This window comes from Lissotriton vulgaris, chromosome 4_1 (assembly GCF_964263255.1).
Source record: "Lissotriton vulgaris chromosome 4_1, aLisVul1.2, whole genome shotgun sequence".
NCBI classification, from domain to species: domain Eukaryota; kingdom Metazoa; phylum Chordata; class Amphibia; order Caudata; family Salamandridae; genus Lissotriton; species Lissotriton vulgaris.
In genome coordinates, this window is record NC_141691.1 from 371,904,590 (window position 1) to 371,923,214 (window position 18,625).

The window sequence follows — 18,625 nt, forward strand, 5'->3', positions numbered from 1 at the left end:
CCAGCTCTTTTCTATTTTGAGAGGGGGAGTACCGGCACTTCTCAAGAGTGACGTGATGCCTTTAATTGGAGAGTACCGGCACTTCTCAGAAACAAGCAGGTACTCTGGAGCAGGGTACCTGCACTTTTATTTTTCCATTTAAAGCACTGCAAAGGACACAGGCGCGATCTTAATCTTCGGCTCCGAGTCATAATAAGCTTTCTTAACGAGCTACGACCAGCGGGCATTGTTCTAAAATTAGAATTGTTATCTTCCCGTGGGTCCATTTCTCATGCTGAGATATGGAACGCGCAGTTGACCAAAAACTCTCTGATTGAACAACTGGGGGCTCTGGAAAAAGGAAATGCGAGCTCTGTGCGTTGCCATTTGTTGAGTTCAGCTGCAGTCAAGGTCCATTCGCGGCAGAGCGCAGGCAAGAGGGCGTTGCCTGGAAACCGGCGCGCTGCTGCAGCGCTCTTCATCCGAGGACGGGTGCCCCCAAGGATCGACATTGACGCTCGAGCCTGAAGTGGGTGTGAAGGAAGCGTGTTTGGATGTAACCCAAGTGGAGCAGAAACCACCAGGTAAGAACTTACAATGTTTAAAGGCAGTTCCTTGCACGTGCTTGCCTTGGGAAGTTTCGACTAACGGATGCTGCAGCCTGCAACCAATCCTTTCTCTTTGGGGTGTCCACATTTCATACACAGTAATATTCGTGTTTAAATAAGATAGTGCGTTTCTGTTTAAATTCTTTGTGCTGCTGCATGTATTTATTCTCTACAGGGTTAACCCAAATAGTAAGAAACTGTTTATGTCCCGTGAGACTCTGAAGACCAGTCCGTAACATTTGCAGGACAATAGTTAATTTAGAAATAACTCGAGGACAAAATATGTTCAGAAAAACGTGTTCGCCTAAAAGATACATAAACAATGCAGAAGCTGTTTTATTGTGTGAAATTGATTAAGTAGCAGAGATAAGCGTTGTATGCAACCACAGTCAGTCCCCTGTGCCAGATAACATGATATCATTGTTGTTTGTAGAGGCAGCTGAAATCAGAACATTTATGATAATGGTTACACTAGAAAATATTTTTTTTATTGCTGAGTGACAGTGAGGGTCACTGCAAGAAAGAAAGAAAGAAAGAAAGAATGAAAGAAAGAAAGAAAGAAAGAAAGAAAGAAAGAAAGAAAGAAAGAAAGAAAGAAAGAAAGCAAGAAAGAAAGAAAGAAAGAAAGGAAGAAAGAAAGAAAGAAAGAAAGAAAGAAAGAAAGCAAGAAAGAAAGAAAGAAAGAAAGCAAGAAAGAAAGAAAGAAAGAAAGGAAGAAAGAAAGAAAGAAAGAAAGAAAGAAAGAAAGCAAGAAAGAAAGAAATGCGAACAATAACTAAGCGAAACACAAGAAACAGAAACCAAAAAATCCCGAACTGGAATAGAGACAGAGTTCTGAGGATCGAAGGGGGAGGAAAAGAGGGGGCAAGAGAGGGCAGGAGGCAGTGACACATTAAAAAGGAGAGGGAACGAGCCGAGTAAAATTGCGACAGAACAAGGTTCAGAGAGAAAGCGAGATTGCGAATGAGAGAGAGATTAAGAAGAGGAAGTGGGAGTAGTAACACATGTGCTACTTGAACAGCTGCTGAAATATGTTCATGAACATGACATGCAGTCTTCAGAATGAGGAACTGTGACTGCCCAGAAGGCAACGGTTCCTATAAATACGAATGCCAACTAAGTATTCTGCCTCTAAAGTTATCTCTCAGCGGTCCACATGCAGTTTAGTATGCTCTGTGCACTCAGTACATAACAGTTTTAAGTGTGCACCGTTTCCTGTCTGCAGGCAGTGGCTGGCTGAACTCCCGTGTGGTTTACAAGCATCACACCGAAGAGCACGAATACAGCAACCCCTCGAAGCACCAAATACTAGATGTCAAACATGCCCTAGAAGTGAAGTGCATTTAATTTCAGCATAGACTACAGCAATTTTCTTTTAGAGCACACTAAAAGTATAACTTTTTTAACCATTAAAAGGTTTAATAATTTGGAGATATGTATTCCTTCATAATCCCTGCATTCGAAAATTTGTACTCCATGTAAAAATGAAGCTATTTTTCATAAAATGTATGTGGGCAGGGCACTCATTTCTGTAGGGACTCCCTGACCAAGCCACAGGAAGTTGCACCAATATCATAGGCCTAACAGTAAAAGTGCTGGGTCTGTTTCACAGACTAACATTGTGTGGAGTCACCCAGGGAACATTCTGTTTAGTGACAGAAATTAATATTTTTTATAAATCCTTCTGTATGAAATTGTGTTTTTTTTATTCATGTCTCATTTTCTTAGATTTGATTTTAACCTTAAAGATACGTTTTTATAACGTTCAGTGATAGATCTGGCTTTGACCTGCTGGTTAATAAAATCATATTCTGGCAAGGTCATTCTAAATTCATGGAATGTAGCTCCAGGTTAAACTGGGTAACACTTTTTAGTGTTACAAAAGAATGGGTCACGGTTTCTGCTGTGAGTACAACAAAAGTGTCTCTCTCAACCCATTAGCAGTCGATGACAAATGTCTAGAATCCACTGATAGGAGAGATTTCTCGCAAAAATGGGCACCTTTCCCACGTCCTAATGCTCGGGCATTCTGCAGGGTCTGCCTCTTTCAAACATTGTGTAAGGTTTTTTTTTTTTACTTTGCATGGTTTGCAATCTGCGATGCTCAAATGCTTGACGAGTTTTGCGGTTCTGGGTGGTAGTAAACTTGTTTCTAATGCAGCTCAAAAATGAGAAGTGATTGGCTGAACTGCTGCTCCCTGGTGGCAGCCGGAACTGCAATTTCCCTCTAGAGTTCCTCATGAAATGTGGTGCAATGTAGGTACTGCTGCTCATTGCAGTGGGGCGCTCTTCATTAGGGGCATAGCAGCCGGATGGGTGATTGGAATGTGACACCCTCCCAAATACATCTTTTATTGGCTTGCTATTTGTGCATGTGGGATCCGGTTAGCCCGGGTAGGTTTGTGTGGGTTTTTCTTGTGCTGATGTTACACAGAGGATTTACCTTGTTCATTTATTTGTACCAGGAACTCAAATATATATGTAGTGACTGGTTTACCAAAAAACTAGTAGCTCCGAACCCATAGAAATATTCCTTTAATGGAAGCAAATTTACTACTTTTTGGAATTCACATACATTGGAAAGCTATGCCAGTCTTAGGTTTCCAGGCATACTGCTGGCAATCAAACCCCAAAAAAGTTGATGGGACAAGAGCTTGCACATAGTCTAATCACTGGCAATCACTCAGGTTAGCATTCTGAACTATTGATTCTCACCCACTATGCCATACTAAATAGAAGGACTGATTTAGAGTTTTTTAGACTGAGTAAAGACAGGCAGGGTGGCTGAGGACGTTATGTCTTCCCCCCTACCTTTTATTCTGCTTGCAAAATTTAGAGAAGTCTTTGCAGACATCTCTATGCATTGGCAGGAAGTGCCTTCATGGCGTATGGCTCGGTCAAACATGATGGAAGGCTTTTCATCTTTCTAAAGTTTTTATTTTACCTCTCCTACTCTGTTGGGCTGTCAGAAGAAAATTTCCACAGGCAGAGTACATTTTACTCTATCAATGTTAAAGTTGCTGTCTGACAGACTCATAATCGGGTAGGTGAACCTTGAGTTTGGTGGACAGGGTACTGTTGCGATGGATTACCTGCCCACTAAACTCTAAATCAGCCCCAGAGTCTCTCCTAATGGAAATCAGGACTGATCCTGCTCCTCCTGGGAACAGTCCACCCTGAACCTTAGTCATCTTACCCAGTCACCCTGAGGAATGTTGCTTTTTTGTTGAGAAATTTGATATTCACCCGACCCCGCTGCCCGGAACCTCACTGCCTAAGTTACGCCTTTGCTCCCCTGCTCTGTTCAGGTAAATGATGGTCTTCACTTGGAACAATGCAGCAGTGTGGTTTTCTGTGACTGTCTACAAAGGGATGACCCCCCTCCCATTTTTGGGCAATCTATCTGGTATCATGATAATATCTTAGGGTGTAAGTTGAGCGGCAAAACTTCACAATGGGCAAATTACACACCTTTTCTCAAACCAACTTAACACAGAATCATAGGTGTAAATATTAGACAGCTTCTCATGTAGAAAAGATGGAAGTTAAAATGATGCACACTCTCTGCCCTACTATGAGCTTAGTGGACACAACCCGAGTGTTTAAAAGCACGTTGTGAGGCCACATTGGAAGTGTGATGACAGCCCCACAGTCTAAAAAAGAGAAGGATGGTGCAATCCACTTGTGACCACCTCCACTTGTGTGCTTCACATGTGTCCGAGGTTAGTCGATTGATACATTAAGTGAGATGTACTGTGTCTTGTTGGGAATTAGAATCTAGTGGAATCCACTTATGTACAACAAACCTCCCCGTTTTGATAACCCACTGCACACAACACACTGCCCAAGGGAGCCCTCAAGCAAGGGATTTCAAACCACACACGAAGCTGCAAAGACAAACATTAAATGAGCCAATGACACATATTTTAAGGCACTGAATTACAGATCCTTGAACGTACCTAAGGCATTTTACAAGGCCTGAGACAAGTTTAATTCGTTCCTCTTGCTCAGGTCTTTTCATAAAACATCAGATCAGGCAGAAGATGGCTGCCGCTGAACACACATGAAATCCAAGTTCCCAATCATCCTAATGAAAGTTCCAGCATTACAACATCCGTGTTCTCACTTCTCTCTATGGCTCACAAATCCACTATCCCTTTAAAATCAGCGGTGTTGCAGGCAGACCTAATACCCCCCATCAGTTTTTTAAATTCAGACCAATGGTTCGACATAGTTTACATATCCAGCACTTCATGGCACAGATGAGGATTCAATGACTGCCTCGAGAAGGGTCCAGTTACATCTCTACTGAAACAAGTCACAGCAGGCCCAGAAGACCATAACAGATACTGCTGAAGCACTGACCTGGTCATCCTGTGATTATGTATTGAAAGCACATTTTCTCCCAACTCACAAGCTGCACATTGAAAAACAACCACCTAGGGAAGGGTCACTCTTCCTTTGATCCACGGTGCAGCTCTGAGAAATGCTCCCTGGGCGTTCTGGACAGCATCCTAGAAATCCCGGAGAGCGGAGAATTTTTCTCTCCTCGCCCTTTCTTTCTATAAGTTGTTTGACCCATCAAACCGCACAACACTCATCAATATCATAAAAGATCCATTGGGCTTTGATGGTGCAATGCCCAAATGCTTTGCCTAATTCTGCAAACTACAGCCCAAAAAGCAAAGATCGCAAACTTCCCACTCACCCTGCGCCACGGCCATATGGAATTCCTCAAGGATCCAATCCATGTACCATATGCTCATGCATATTTATGTTGAGTAGCTCGGCAATTTGATTGAGAACATGGGCAGTTCCTTCTATCCATATGTAGAAAACACCAATGATAGTCCAGTCTCTGCATAACAAGATATTGTGCGCTTCTCCAAATGCATGGGAACTATTCAGAGCTGAATGTCCGCCGCTGACTAAAGCTGGACCAGCACACAAGCATTTTCTTTTTTTTTTTTCTTTTAAGCTCATTGTTCTGTACCCTACCAATGGAAGGTCTGGATTTGAGTTATAACCTGTTTAGCTGCCAGTTTGTTCCAGCACAGTCCTTCCTATTCAAAGATTTGCCTATGTTACAATATACTGTGATAAACAGTACACACAATGTACATGCAAGGTATTTTTTCATAATACTTGTCACTGTGATCACTTTACTCCTGATAAATATAATCACATATAATCCTGCCTCTAGTACATTAGCCAAGACACTTGTCTTTGTAATGCTGAATTCTGCTATCTGAGCCAGGGGGCCTCTTTCCTTTAAGTGAGAGAAGTTATCCTTGACTGTTCTTTTTAAAGGATGGCAGCCTCTTTAGAGAGAGTCTTTTTAGAGTTCTCAAGGATTAAAAGAGTGGTCCAGATCTTAAATGTGGGCTCAGAGAGCCACAAAGGTGTGCCTCTTTACACAACTAGGTCTCTGCCTTTATGCTTTTTCCTCATGATTCTGGCCTGCTGATTTGTTATGGTTTGACTGGACGTGAGTTTCCTCTTTTGGGAGAGTGAGTAATATTCCATCTTTTGAAGATATCAAGGGCATTTAGCCCACAGTTATCTATAGAAGGGATGCAGAACTGTACAAGGTTTTTTATTGTTTGTTTCACAGGGTGCCTATGGAAAGCTTTCAGGAGATATATTTCTCAAATTTGAAAATAATGTATCTTTCCTGTTCTAGGCTTGTGAGAGTTGTATTAGAGCCATATAGAAAATGGTACAGTAGCTTGGATAGGACAGGACCATTGACATTACAAATTCCGTAACATTGTTGGATACAAGTTGCAGAAGTACCCTCCTGCAGTTGGATTTGTGTCTCTATTTGACGACAGGTGATGTCTGAATGAAAGTGAATGCTCACGATTGTAAGCATGATTATCACAAATAAAGCTATGTCATGGAAGGTAGGCAGTATTATTTTATGGCATTCCTGCTTACCCCCTTTAAAAGCAGAACAGTGTTTTGACCATGTAAATGCACTTAGTACCAAACGTAGCTTATTTGTAAACTTATACTATGTTGGATGATCTGGGACTTTATGAAACAGGAGTTTAAGAGATTTTCCCATGATCCAACGATTACAACAAGGGTGGACACTAGAATTGGAATCCTATATTCTAATTTCCACAATGAACAAGTGAGTCACTTGATGATATCTTCTCGAGTGCTATTTCATATCAATTTAACCAACCTCTGAAGGATGAAAGGCTGTGTCAACTCTTTTCAGCTTCCATCCACCTTGACTTTCTTGTCTCTGAAAGGGCTATCTCACCAGATGTGTGACTGAAAATAATTTCAGTGCGAGGCTTATGCTAGTGTCCAACCATGTTCTGTTGCCCTGGATACCTTTTATCATTCCAACTCAAAATATACTCTCATTGTGTGATGAAATGACAAGTCATTCACGTAGACAGCATGATTAAAGTCCGACATCTAGATGAAGCGTTGGTACACATGATTAGGCAATCGGTCGTTCAGCTTTGAGAAATGATGCTAGATGTTGTATTCATTCCTTAAATAGGCAAATGCACATTTCACACTGATCTGTTAAATACGATTGGCATGTCCTGGCCTTGTCTGGACAGTTTCCGCAATTGGTAAGCACGTACACTAGTTGAAATGTGATGGTTGCTCTTGTAAACAGGACATTTGCTCCCAGCTACATTTGCAGAGAATCATATAAGGCTCTTCTGGCACCATTTTCCTTAAAATGTTTCACTAAGTGCGAAATTGATATGATTGTCCTGATTATTTGAACACCAATTTTTGATTTGAGTTCTATCTAGTTACAACTTTCTATAAATTAAAGAAAGGCAAGGAGGGGGTGTTTCAGAAACGGCAGAGTGAAAGAAGAAAACATGACACCTCTCTGGAAAGATGGTGTCATAACTGTTGCTCGGGGTGTGAAGTGAAACTAGCGTGATGAACTGTGGAACAGAGCCTGGGGAAAGGCCACTCTCGACAATGACTATCTTTCGCTCACATTTAACGCGACATAGTGGTTTACCACAAGCATTCCAAAACGCTGAAGAAAAATAGTTGTCGCATCTGTATTTATTGCCGAGGTACACGCATTCGGCTTCATATGTTTTTCTACTGGTTACTACTGTGATTAACTCCTATTCTTCCACCTGTGAAAATATAGGGGTGAAAAGAGTGTGGTAAATAGTGAACAACCATCGACAAAGCTAATAGGACTGGCATGTTTTAGGTAGATGCGTTTTTTGTTTTACTAGACATACATTGATTATAATATGCTTGCATACACAGAAATCACAGATAGAGGGACTCATGCATACAGACAATACCTAGATCTAAATGACATAATGCAGACACACATACATAAACAGATATACATGTGCACAAAGACACAACACCGAGTACACACAAACACACAAGAAATCAGAACCATGGATGTGCTTGATGAGAGTAGATTATGGACACACAGAAATGTTGGATGGATGTAAGTAGGAGTAACAGTAACATAAGGCGTAAGTAGAAATAGGTAGGAATAAATAGAAGTAGATAGGATTGAGCGGGAATAAGTATGGGTAACGATATAGGATGATAAGTATGTAGGCTTATGTAGATGGAGGAGTATGAGAAGACCTACATAGAATAACTAAAGTAAGTAGATGTACAAATAGGAGTAAGAGTAAATAGCTAGAAGCCAGAGTACGTAGAAGTAAGATTATGAGGCAAAAGGAAATCAAATATACTTAAATAGGAGTAAGAGCTGGAATAAGGGTAAGAGGAAGTAGAAGTAATGAGTAGGTATGAGAAACAGAACTGTATGGTAATGAGGTGCCTAGGTAGGTGTATAAATATGTAGGATTAAGTAGGGGTGTACACATATGATTAGGTGTCTATTGTAGCAATTTGGGGTAAATAGCTAGTAGTACGGATTATAAACGAATAAGATTAAGAGTCAATAGGGAAAATAACAGATACAAGTTGGAGTGAAAGCGGTACTAAGTATTAGAGCAAGTGGCAGTAGATGTAAGAGAAACCGAGAAGGTAGAAATAGGTAGGAGTAGGTAGGAATATGCGTATGTAGGAGAAGGTGAGCATAGGAGTAAGAGTAGACATATAACTGAGTAAATTAGTAGCATATGTTAGGAGTCGGTAGAAGTTATTAAGAGTAGGAGTAAATAAAGTAAAAGTAGGGTAGGAGTAAGGAGTAGTTATTAGGAGTAAGGAAGAATGCTTAGGGGCAAGTATGTGTTTCCATTTTTGTGTGTATCACATAGGTACCTGAGTTATCAAATGGAATGTATAGGCTATATAATAATACTGAGCATTATTTTTACATAAAAGTATCTGATTTTCATCAAACCAATGAAAAATGTTTGTGAGAAATTCGGTTGTTTGTGACTGGGGTCTTAGGGCCATATGTATCAAGCCTTTTTATTTATTTATTTATTTTCGAGATTTTTATTGCGCAAACAAATACCCGAAGGTGTCTCGGCGCATGTGGCGGATAGAGAGACCGAGCAGCAGGCTTACTGGTTGAACAACCATGTCTTTAAGAGCCTACGAAAGCTCATCAGATTGGGGGCAGTTTTTATGGTGAGTGGCAGAAGGTTCCAAAGTTTGGGTGTGGCAACCAAGAAGCGCCTGTCTCCCCAGGTTGCCGTTCTCGTGCGAGGTACCGGAAGCAGGCAGGTGTTGGCGGATCTCAGCTGTCTCTTGGGGCTATACAACTGGAACGCTTCAATCAGAAACTTTGGACCGACGCCATGCACTGCCTTGTAGGCGATGCAGAGGGCCTTGAATTTAATACGGCCCTCTACTCTTAGCCAATGCAGGTGACGAATGGCTGAGGTGGTTGGCTGACAGCGGGGGATGTCAAGAAGACTTCTTGCAGTCGCATTCTGTATGGACTGCAACTTAGATAGGACGAGTTTATGAGTATTAAGGAAGAGGGCATTCCCGTAGTCAATTTTGGAAAACACTAGGGTGGAGACCAGGGTCTTCCCAGCTGAGGTGGGGCGGTAAGGCAGTATTTTCCTGATTTTCTTTAGAATAAAGAACGCAGATGACACAACCTTGTTGACATGAAGGTTAAATGACAACTTGCTGTCAAAAATGACTCCCAGGTTTCTAGCCTTTTCAATTGGGACAGGTGGAGAGCCCAGCTGGTTAGGCCACCAAGTGGAAAACCAGTCCGGGGAGAGTTTACCAAAGGTCATGACCTCGGTTTTGTCTGAGTTAAGCCTCAGACAATTGGAGGACATCCAGGTACTGACAGCAAGCATGGCCCTTTGAAAATTGGCTGCCACCGCTGGGCCGTCCTTGTGGATCGCCAGAACCAGTTCGGTGTTGTCTGCGTAGGATGTAAGTCGCAACCCATGGGCCTTTATTTCCCTCGCTAAGTCTGCTACATAGATATTAAATAGCGTTGGACTTAGCGAGGAACCCTGTGGAACTCCACAGGGGAGTGCAGAGACAGGAGAATAGAAGCTACCCAACTTCACTGTCTGGGTACGGTTGGCCAGAAAAGATGAAATAAGATCTCTAGCCGTACCGTTTATCCCCAGGGCTGTGACACGGTCGACCAGAATAGCATGGTCGACCGTGTCAAAGGCTGCGGACAAGTCCAGAAGGATCAGGACAGCCGCACCTCCCTGGCCCATAATAGCTCTGATCTCATCTGAGGCCTTTATTAAAGCGGTCTCGGATCCATGCCTTTTCCTAAAGCCAAAATGCGTTTCGTCGAGAAGTTTGGTAAGTATCGACGAACTCTGAGAGTTGTTTGTTCATCAGAGATTTGCATATTTGGGCAGGAAAGAGGAGACACGCTATTGGTCTATAGCTGGCCAGAGCTGTGGGGTCCAGGGAGGGTTTCTTTAGAAGAGGTTTGATCACGGCCTTCTTCCAAGGATCTGGATAGCGACCAGTTAAGAATGCGGTGTTACAAATCTCTATAAGTGGGCGAGAGATCACCTCGCTGAGGTTAGCCATCACTGAGGGAGGACAGGGATCTAAGGGGGAGCCAGACTTGGTAGTATAAGTGAGTCTGCTAATTTGATCTTGCGTAATGAGAGCAAAGGAAGAGAAGGGATCATGATCAGTGGCTGATTCTTCACCACTGCTGACTCTGGATCTTCTCCCTACATTCCCTGCAAAGGATGAGTATATATCTGCGACCTTAGTAATGAGAAAGCTGGACAGAGCATTACAAAGAGACTGAGAGGGTTCAACCCCAGGTCCCATAGAGGGGGTGGACAGAGTAGGGACCACTGAAAATAATTCTCTTGTAGAGTTCCTGGCATTCTCGATTTGAGCCGAGAAAAATGCACTTTTTCGGGCAATGATAGCCTTTTTGTATATTGTCAGGGCGTCTTTGTAGGAATGCTTGGCTATGGGGCAGTAAAGTTTCCTCCAGCGCCTTTCTAAGTTCCTGCAGTGTTGTCGGTGGAGCCTAAGCTCTTCGGTATACCAAGCCGCCGATGGGGATATTCTATTAGGTCGCATAAGCTTCTCCGGGGCCACCTGATCAGCAGCGTTCCAAATCCAATCTTGGAAATCGGAGGCTGATAAAGCAGGATTGGGTATCCCCATAGGAGAGGATAGTGTCAGGATATCTACCATCTGACGGATATCCGCATTTTTCCAAGCATGGGCCCCTAACCTAGTTCGTGGCCTGGAAGGGGGAGGGTTAGCGTGCCGGGTATGGATCCTAAAGATAATGGCCCTGTGATCTGACCACATAAGAGGAAGAATATCCAGTACAGAGATGTCTGAGTTGTTGGTAAACAGACCATCTAGAGTGTGCCCCGCCTGGTGTGTAGTTCCCTTCACCAATTGTTGAGTCCTAAGGTTAGGAAATCAGCAGTGAGTTGAGTGGTTTCATGGTTGCCCTGTTCTTCCAGAGGGAAGTTAAAATCTCCTAATATCATGTAGTCCGGCGAACTTATGATGTGATCATTAAAATCAGAAAGTGTGGCAAGAAAAGAATTTCGGGGGCCAGGAGGTCGATATAGCAAAATTCCCTTGAGGGCTTGTTTATGATTAATATTAATAGCAAAGGTGGCTGCTTCACAGTTAGTGGACTGTATAGGATCGAGTGTAGTACGGTACAGATTCTTATAAATAATGGCAAGTCCGCCACCTCTTCCTATATGTCTGTCATGCCTAGCGACACTGTAACCCTCAGGGGTTGCCAGGCAGAAGTCCGGTCCTGAACCAGCATCTCCCCAGGTTTCGGTTGCAAAAAGGAAGTCAAGATCATGGGCGAGAATAAACTCGCTGATCTGTAAGCTATGACATGGAAGGGAGCGCGTATTAATGAGCGCTGCTCGACAGCCATGGGGTTGAGTGATATGCAATTCATGAAAAAGTGTATTGCTAGGGGGGTCTGAGGCTGAGGAGCCAGGCAAACGAGGTTGCGGAAGTTGGTAATGACACCCAGGGCAAGGGACGGGGGTAACGCCCACTGCAGTGGAGAGAGGGCGAATGCTACAGTGTCGATGAGAGTGGCTAGGGTTCAGCTGTCTTAGTTGCAGGGAAGAATAACGCAATAGAGGGCCAGGGATTATGGCCCTGGGCCGTGTCCGGACGCGGACGGGCGCAGATGGGCTTGGCTTAGGTGCGGCTTCGGCGCGCATCTGGTCATGCTGCAGATTATATAGGGTGTGAGGAGGGTGGGAGGCCGGCGCGACTAGAGCGCACCCCCCAGCCACACCAAAGATGGCGCCCACCGCCGCCTACAACGGATCAAAAGACCGGCTGGGCGAGGCAGGGAAATGAGATAATAGCGTGTGGAGGGCTGTCAGTGTTCCTGATCAATATTCCCACTGAAGTAAACAATTTAGAGCCCCCAACAATAAAAATAATTTTCGATCTAAAAGCTCCTTAAAAACGCATTACACAGCGTGTTCTTGCCAGTAGGTAATAGTATCGGTCAGACTAGCTCGCAGCCCTAGTTACTCTCGCTAGGGAGAGCTCTAATTAGTTTTTTTCTAATTAATTTGTAATTCGCAAAGGCCGAAATTCGCCGAATTTCGGCCTTTATGAATCGCCAAAGGCTGTTTTGCATTTCTTGATTTGTATCAAAAAATCGCATCTTAAGGAATCGCAAATATTTGCGATTCCTTATTTTGCTATAGCATTTAAGGAATCGCAATTTTGCAATTCCTTAAATGCTATGTATGAAGCATTTTACTGTAGCGAATTTAGCTTAAGAAATCGCAATTTACCACCAACTTTCAGTTGGTGGTAAATTACGATTTCTTTTCAAAATACACTAACTGGCATTTTTGAATGTGGCATGTGATGCACATACATATCCCATAGCGAATGTATGTGCGCCATATGCACACACATGCTGATTTCAGGAGTGCAGCAGGGTGTCCTTGAGACACCCCTGCACCCTTGAAATCAATCTAATTTTGCGATTAGCAAATTGCGATTTTGCGATTCGCAAAATGAAATGCAATTCACAATCATTCCTATGGGCCTCCTGGCCCATAGGAATGAATTGGAAATTATTCCTTATTTGCAAATTCGCAAATAAGGAAGATTAAGGAATCACAAAAATAATGCGATTTTTTTTCATGCATACCGTTTTGCGATTTCTAAATAGCGATTCCTTAAAAATCGCTATTTAGAATTCGCAAAACGGAACTATGATACATACGGCCCTTAGTCCTGGTCAAGCAACAGCTGCAATCCCTGTCAAGGTGAATCACAAAAAGTCACCAAATCATCCAGTGCTTAACCTACTGATAGCTTGGCACAAAAGCAACCAGCCTTAACTTAGAGGCATTCTGTAGAGTATTCAGCACACAAACAGTAATAAAGTAAAAATACAACACAAGAAAAATCCCACACCAATTGAGAAAAATGGAGTAGATATTAATATATTATTTGACACCTAAAAGTCAAAGATCCAATCAGTAGAACCGGAGTTAATAATTTTTAAGTTTAAGATAAAAACTAGCCCCTAAAAGATTAAAGCACCAACCGCAGACATCTATTCGCATCAGACTGGGTCAAAGTTGAAAAATGTGACTGACCGCGAAGAAGCTCAGATCAGATACAAAGAGTGGTATGGTTCCTGTTAGAAATGGGGGTTTCTAGTTAGCAGAGGTAGGTGCCTTTGTCCAAATAAGGACCCTTGCTTCTAGTCGGGATAAGGGGGATACACACTTTAGATAACCCCTGCTCACCCCCTGGGTAGCTTGGTGTGAGCAGACAGGCTTATCCCAAAGGCAATGTGTAAAGTAGTTGTACCCAAAACACACTGTAATACAGTGATAACACCACAAATAGACACCACAACAGTTTAGAAAAATAAAGTATCTTTATCTAAACTCAACAAGACCAAAACTACAAAAATCCAACATACACGTAATAAGAATACGACATTTCAAAAGTTTCAAGTAACTTGGTCCATATAAAATATGGATGCGTGATTCTTCTCAAAGTACCTGTAAATGTGTCAAAATTCACAAGGTCAGACAGCCACAGGGGAAGGGAAGCGCCAAGAAACAAAGAGATGCGTCAGTTCCTGAGTCCATTGGGAGGCAATGTGACAGTTCTGCCGCACACAGGATAAGGGATGTGTCAAATCCGTACTGTAGGGGGAAGTGATGCGTCGACTCCAAGACGGTTCTGGTCCACGGGTGATGCGTCGGGATAATGTGCCGCTCAGGTGTGATGCATGGAAATCTGGAATATGTTGGTTATCGATGCAGGGGCAGCAAGCAACATGCCGTCAATCTCTTCAGCCGCGATCCCACAATGCATTGGTTCTTGCAGCCGCAACAGGCGCTGCATTGTCTCTGCAGCTGCGCAGCAGTGCTTGGAGATTCTTCTCATATGGCGATGCTGCGGAAGGACAAACAGCAGCAAGAATGGTGATGTGTCGATTTTCTCAGCTCTTCAGGTTTCTTCCAGCTCCCAACATCAGGAACAATCTACATAGGCCCCAAACTGGAATAGGCACCTCCTGCCAGGTCAGAACTCTCAGCAGCAGAGTTTAAGGGAGCTGGGGTTGAATTAGTTGTGTCCCTGAGACCTCAGAACAGGAGGAACAGCAACTGCAGGCCAACCCCACAAAGCAAAGGACAGTACTCCTCCTCACAGCTCTTCATCTCTTCTCATTGGCAATGGTTCCTCTTGAGTCCAGAAGTGATCTAAAGTTCTGGTATTTAAGGTCTACTGGTTATACTCCATTTGTCTTTGTTATCTTTGTGCAAGGGTCTTTGATCCAAGTCCAAAGCAGTTTTGTCCTCACAGGGGATGGAGACAGCATTGTTCAAGGGAGCCAGACCCTATTCAGGTGCAAGAAAAACTCCTCCAACCTACTCTAAATGCAGCCACCCCACATTCCGCTCACCTCTGAGTCATCCAGGAAGGGCCAGGCACACCTCACCCCCCCCCCCCCCCAGTGACTGTCTACAGTGAATGCACATCCCCAGCCCTTGTCACTCCAAAACCAGACAGTCAATCCACAAACAGGCAGAGGCACACAGAAAGGTTAAACAAGAAAATGCCTAAGTGGCATTTTCAAACACACAATTTAAAAATCATGTTTACTAAAAGATGAGTTATTACATTCTGAGTTTAGAGAGCCCAAACTTTATTTCTTCATCTTGTCCCAATGGGAAGTTCTACTTGTAAGATGTTACAAAGTTTCTCCGATTCTATCCTTTGGGGCAAATAGCCTTTCAATAGTGAAAAATTAAAATTGGCAGTATTTCACTATCAGGGCATGTCACACACATCAGTACATGGCCTACCTTTCACATACTCTGCACCCTGCCCATGGGGGTATCGTTGACCTACCATAAGGGTGCCTTACATGTTAGAAAAGGGAAGGTTAGGGCCTGGCAAGTGGGTGCACTTGCCAGGTTGACATGGCAATTTAAAACTGCGTGCAGACCCTGCAGTGGCAGGTCAGAGATACCTTTTCAGGGCTACTCATGTGGGTTGCACAATCAGTGCTGCCGGCCCACGAGTAGTATTTGATTTACAGGCCCTGGCACACTTAGTGCACTTTACTAGTGACTTACCAGTAAATCAAATATGCCAATCAGGGAGAACCAATTGTGATAACAATTTACACATGGAGCACTTGAACTTTGAGAGCAGTGGCAAAGTGCCCAAAGTATTCAAGCCAGCAAAAACAAAATCTAGCACAGCATCAAAAATATAGGAGGTGGGGGCAAAAATTCAAGGAAAACCAAGCCAAAGATGCCAAGTCTGACTGTGCCGGTCAGCTCTTACCTCTGGACGTAGAAGATGTTTTGTCAAAAATGTTCTGGTAAGGTAAAGTTAAGCTGGACAAGGCTGCAAGCGGTGTCCAAGGAAGAAATATTGTTGTCTAGGAGCTGCTGGATTAAGTCATGGTGTAGATTTCTATGCTTGTCTCTTTTATGGAAGTCAAAAATCTCTAGCGGGATGAGACAGGAGGATGTAGTAGATGAGAAATCTATGAGGCGGGAAACCCTTTTGGCAAAGACTGCTGAACAGGATTTGCTCCTGCGCAAAAGAACGTAGCAGGAGATGCCACAAAGTCATGCTGACTGTCGATGCTCCTCGGACGGAAAGACGAGCAGGTTGGTCCCAGTCTTCCCTCAGTTCTCAAAGCAGTTTTTCAGGCAAAAACGTTCTAAGTCCCACATTTTTTCTGAGCACATTTAGCACCACCACCAAGGGTCCAGGACTGGAAGGGCATAATGTGGGGGGTACAGGTGCTTGTTCAAGTTGGAGGGAGCCTTTTCTGTCCTAGAGACTCTGAACTGGTGGTCAGCAAATAAGCTGTTGGATTCACTCTGGTAGGGCTTGGTGCAGGTGATGAAGCAGAGCTCAACCAGCAGAGCGGGACTCTGAGGGATCAAGACAGGCTCCATGCAGCAAAGCAGTCTTGTGGAATACACAGCAGGCCACAGCAGCAATAAGTCTTCTGAGAGCCCTTCCGCGGGTCTAGAAAGTGAACTGAATAGTGGGTCTGACTGTCCCCTTTTTATACATGGTACGTTCTTTGAAGTAGGAGAAGTGTCTAGAGAATGTCATTTGAAGTGCTTGAAGCATACTGACTCTCCTGACCTGGCTCCAGGCTGGCTGAATGAACAATGCGTAGGTGACAGGTCCTTTGTGTGAAGGCAGAGCATAGCCCATTCAGTTGCAAGTGGGGCTGCACCCAGTTCCGCCTTACAACCCTGCAAGTTGATGGCTCATCCAGGCATACTGAATCCCTCTATTGTGTGGCTTTATGAGAAGAATAAACATGGTCTCCGGAAGACAGTCCGATGCGGTTCGTGTAATGTTCGGCATTGAACATTTTCTTCCTAAGACCGTCACAGATATTCAAGTCACTGATGTTGGGCCCTATACGGCCCCTGAATAACATGTGACTGTCTTGCTTAATGCAACGACATTAAGGATGTAGCGAAGTTGTTATATACTCCCAGGCCTTACATTTAGAGCCATGAGAAAGCCCCGAGCCTTCGCACCAAGGGGGGGGCAAAACATGTGTTGGCCTTTTTCTCAGAGCTTGTGATTCTTTCTAAAAGAATCTCATTTAATTTAGGACACAGGCAAAAAATTAAGAAACGTAATGCACTACTCCAGGTTCATGGACTTGTTTTATATATTGAAACTATAACAACATACTTGATGATAATCCAGATCTGTCCTTGTCTCCACCTGTGGACTAAATAGTTTAGGGTAGAAAAATTTTAACTTTTTAACTTTTTTACCCTTACGTCCTTATCGCTTCATAGAGTGTGTTTGATGCTCGTTTCTTAGCCTCACCACGCCAGATATCCCGCATAAACCACTAGCAGCAACACCATTGCTGCTACACTTTTGCTGTGCTATAGTCCCCCCCACGGAGCACTTACTTCCGGCAATTATTTTCTGTGACCACTAAACTATTGCTTAATGACTCTCTACCCTGTATGTCCTGTTTTGTCACTTTAGGTTATGTGTTCAGGTATGCGTGGTGCGGGAATCCCCCTCGCACACTCAGAGCACCTTAGTGAGTGCAACACATAGTCTGCGCAACACTCACATAAAATAATTTTTAACTTTCACAACCCTCTTTGGTCCTGAGGAAAGCCAGCATTAATAAAGGCACTAGCTGAAACATGTCGACCTACACTGGATGTAGGTGGTCTTAACGTTACCACCACACATCCCCCTGCCTTGTTTTTAACCACCCTTGGAGGTCCAGTTATTGAACTTTAATTTACCCTCGGGTACTGGGCCACTAAGAAGCCGTTTTAATTCTCACTGTATCACTCACCTCACTGCACACTCAGTAATATACCTGCTCCGCTGTAATCAGGCGTCGAAGCACACCCGGGACATATTAGATGTCACTGGGTGAGCCCGATGATGAAGCATTCCACCAACTAGGTTGGTGGGTGAGGGCTTCATGAATGCACCCACTAGGTGCCTGCTGAAAATACAGTTCAGAGTCCTTCAACGGTCACACCAGGCTAGTCCCTGTTGATACTACATACAACTTTTTAAAAGTGGCATTTTTCAAAATTGTAATTTAAAATCTGACTTTACCATTAATGAGGATTTTTAACTACAATTTCTCAGACACCAAACTTGAAATGCTTACCTGTTCCCAAATCAAAGGTTAGCACTTCAAATGTAATAAGGCAATCCAATGTTATCCTATGGGAGAGGTAGGCCTAACAGTATTCAAAAGCAAATGTAGTGTTTTGTCTCTACCAGGACATGTAAAACCTAAAAGTACAATCCCAACCTTTTAATTGCAATGCACCCTGCCCTATAGACTAACTTGGGCCTACCTTATGGGTAACTTACATGCAATAAAAGGGGAGCTTAAGGCTTGGCAAGTAGATTATATTGCACAGTTGAATTGTCAGTGCACATCTGCATATTCAGGCTGCAAGTGCAGGCCTGGGAAATGTTTTAAAGTGCTACTTAAGTGGGTAGCACAATAAGTTCTGCAGACCCACTAGTAGCAGTTAATTTACAGGCCCTGGGTATATGGCATAACACTCTACAAGGGGCTTATATGTAAATTAAATATGCCAATCAGGTGT

At 43.4% G+C, this 18,625-nt stretch overlaps 1 protein-coding gene across 1 annotated transcript in view; it reads left to right on the forward strand.

Annotated features, from left to right (window-relative positions):
- Positions 1-361: 361 nt before the first annotated feature.
- Positions 362-18,625, forward strand: part of GPR174 (G protein-coupled receptor 174) — a 176,624-nt gene continuing 158,360 nt past the window's right edge. The window contains exon 1 of the mRNA XM_086918749.1: positions 362-563. The gene's annotated coding sequence lies outside the window, so the exon portion shown is untranslated. The remainder of the gene's footprint in view (positions 564-18,625) is intronic.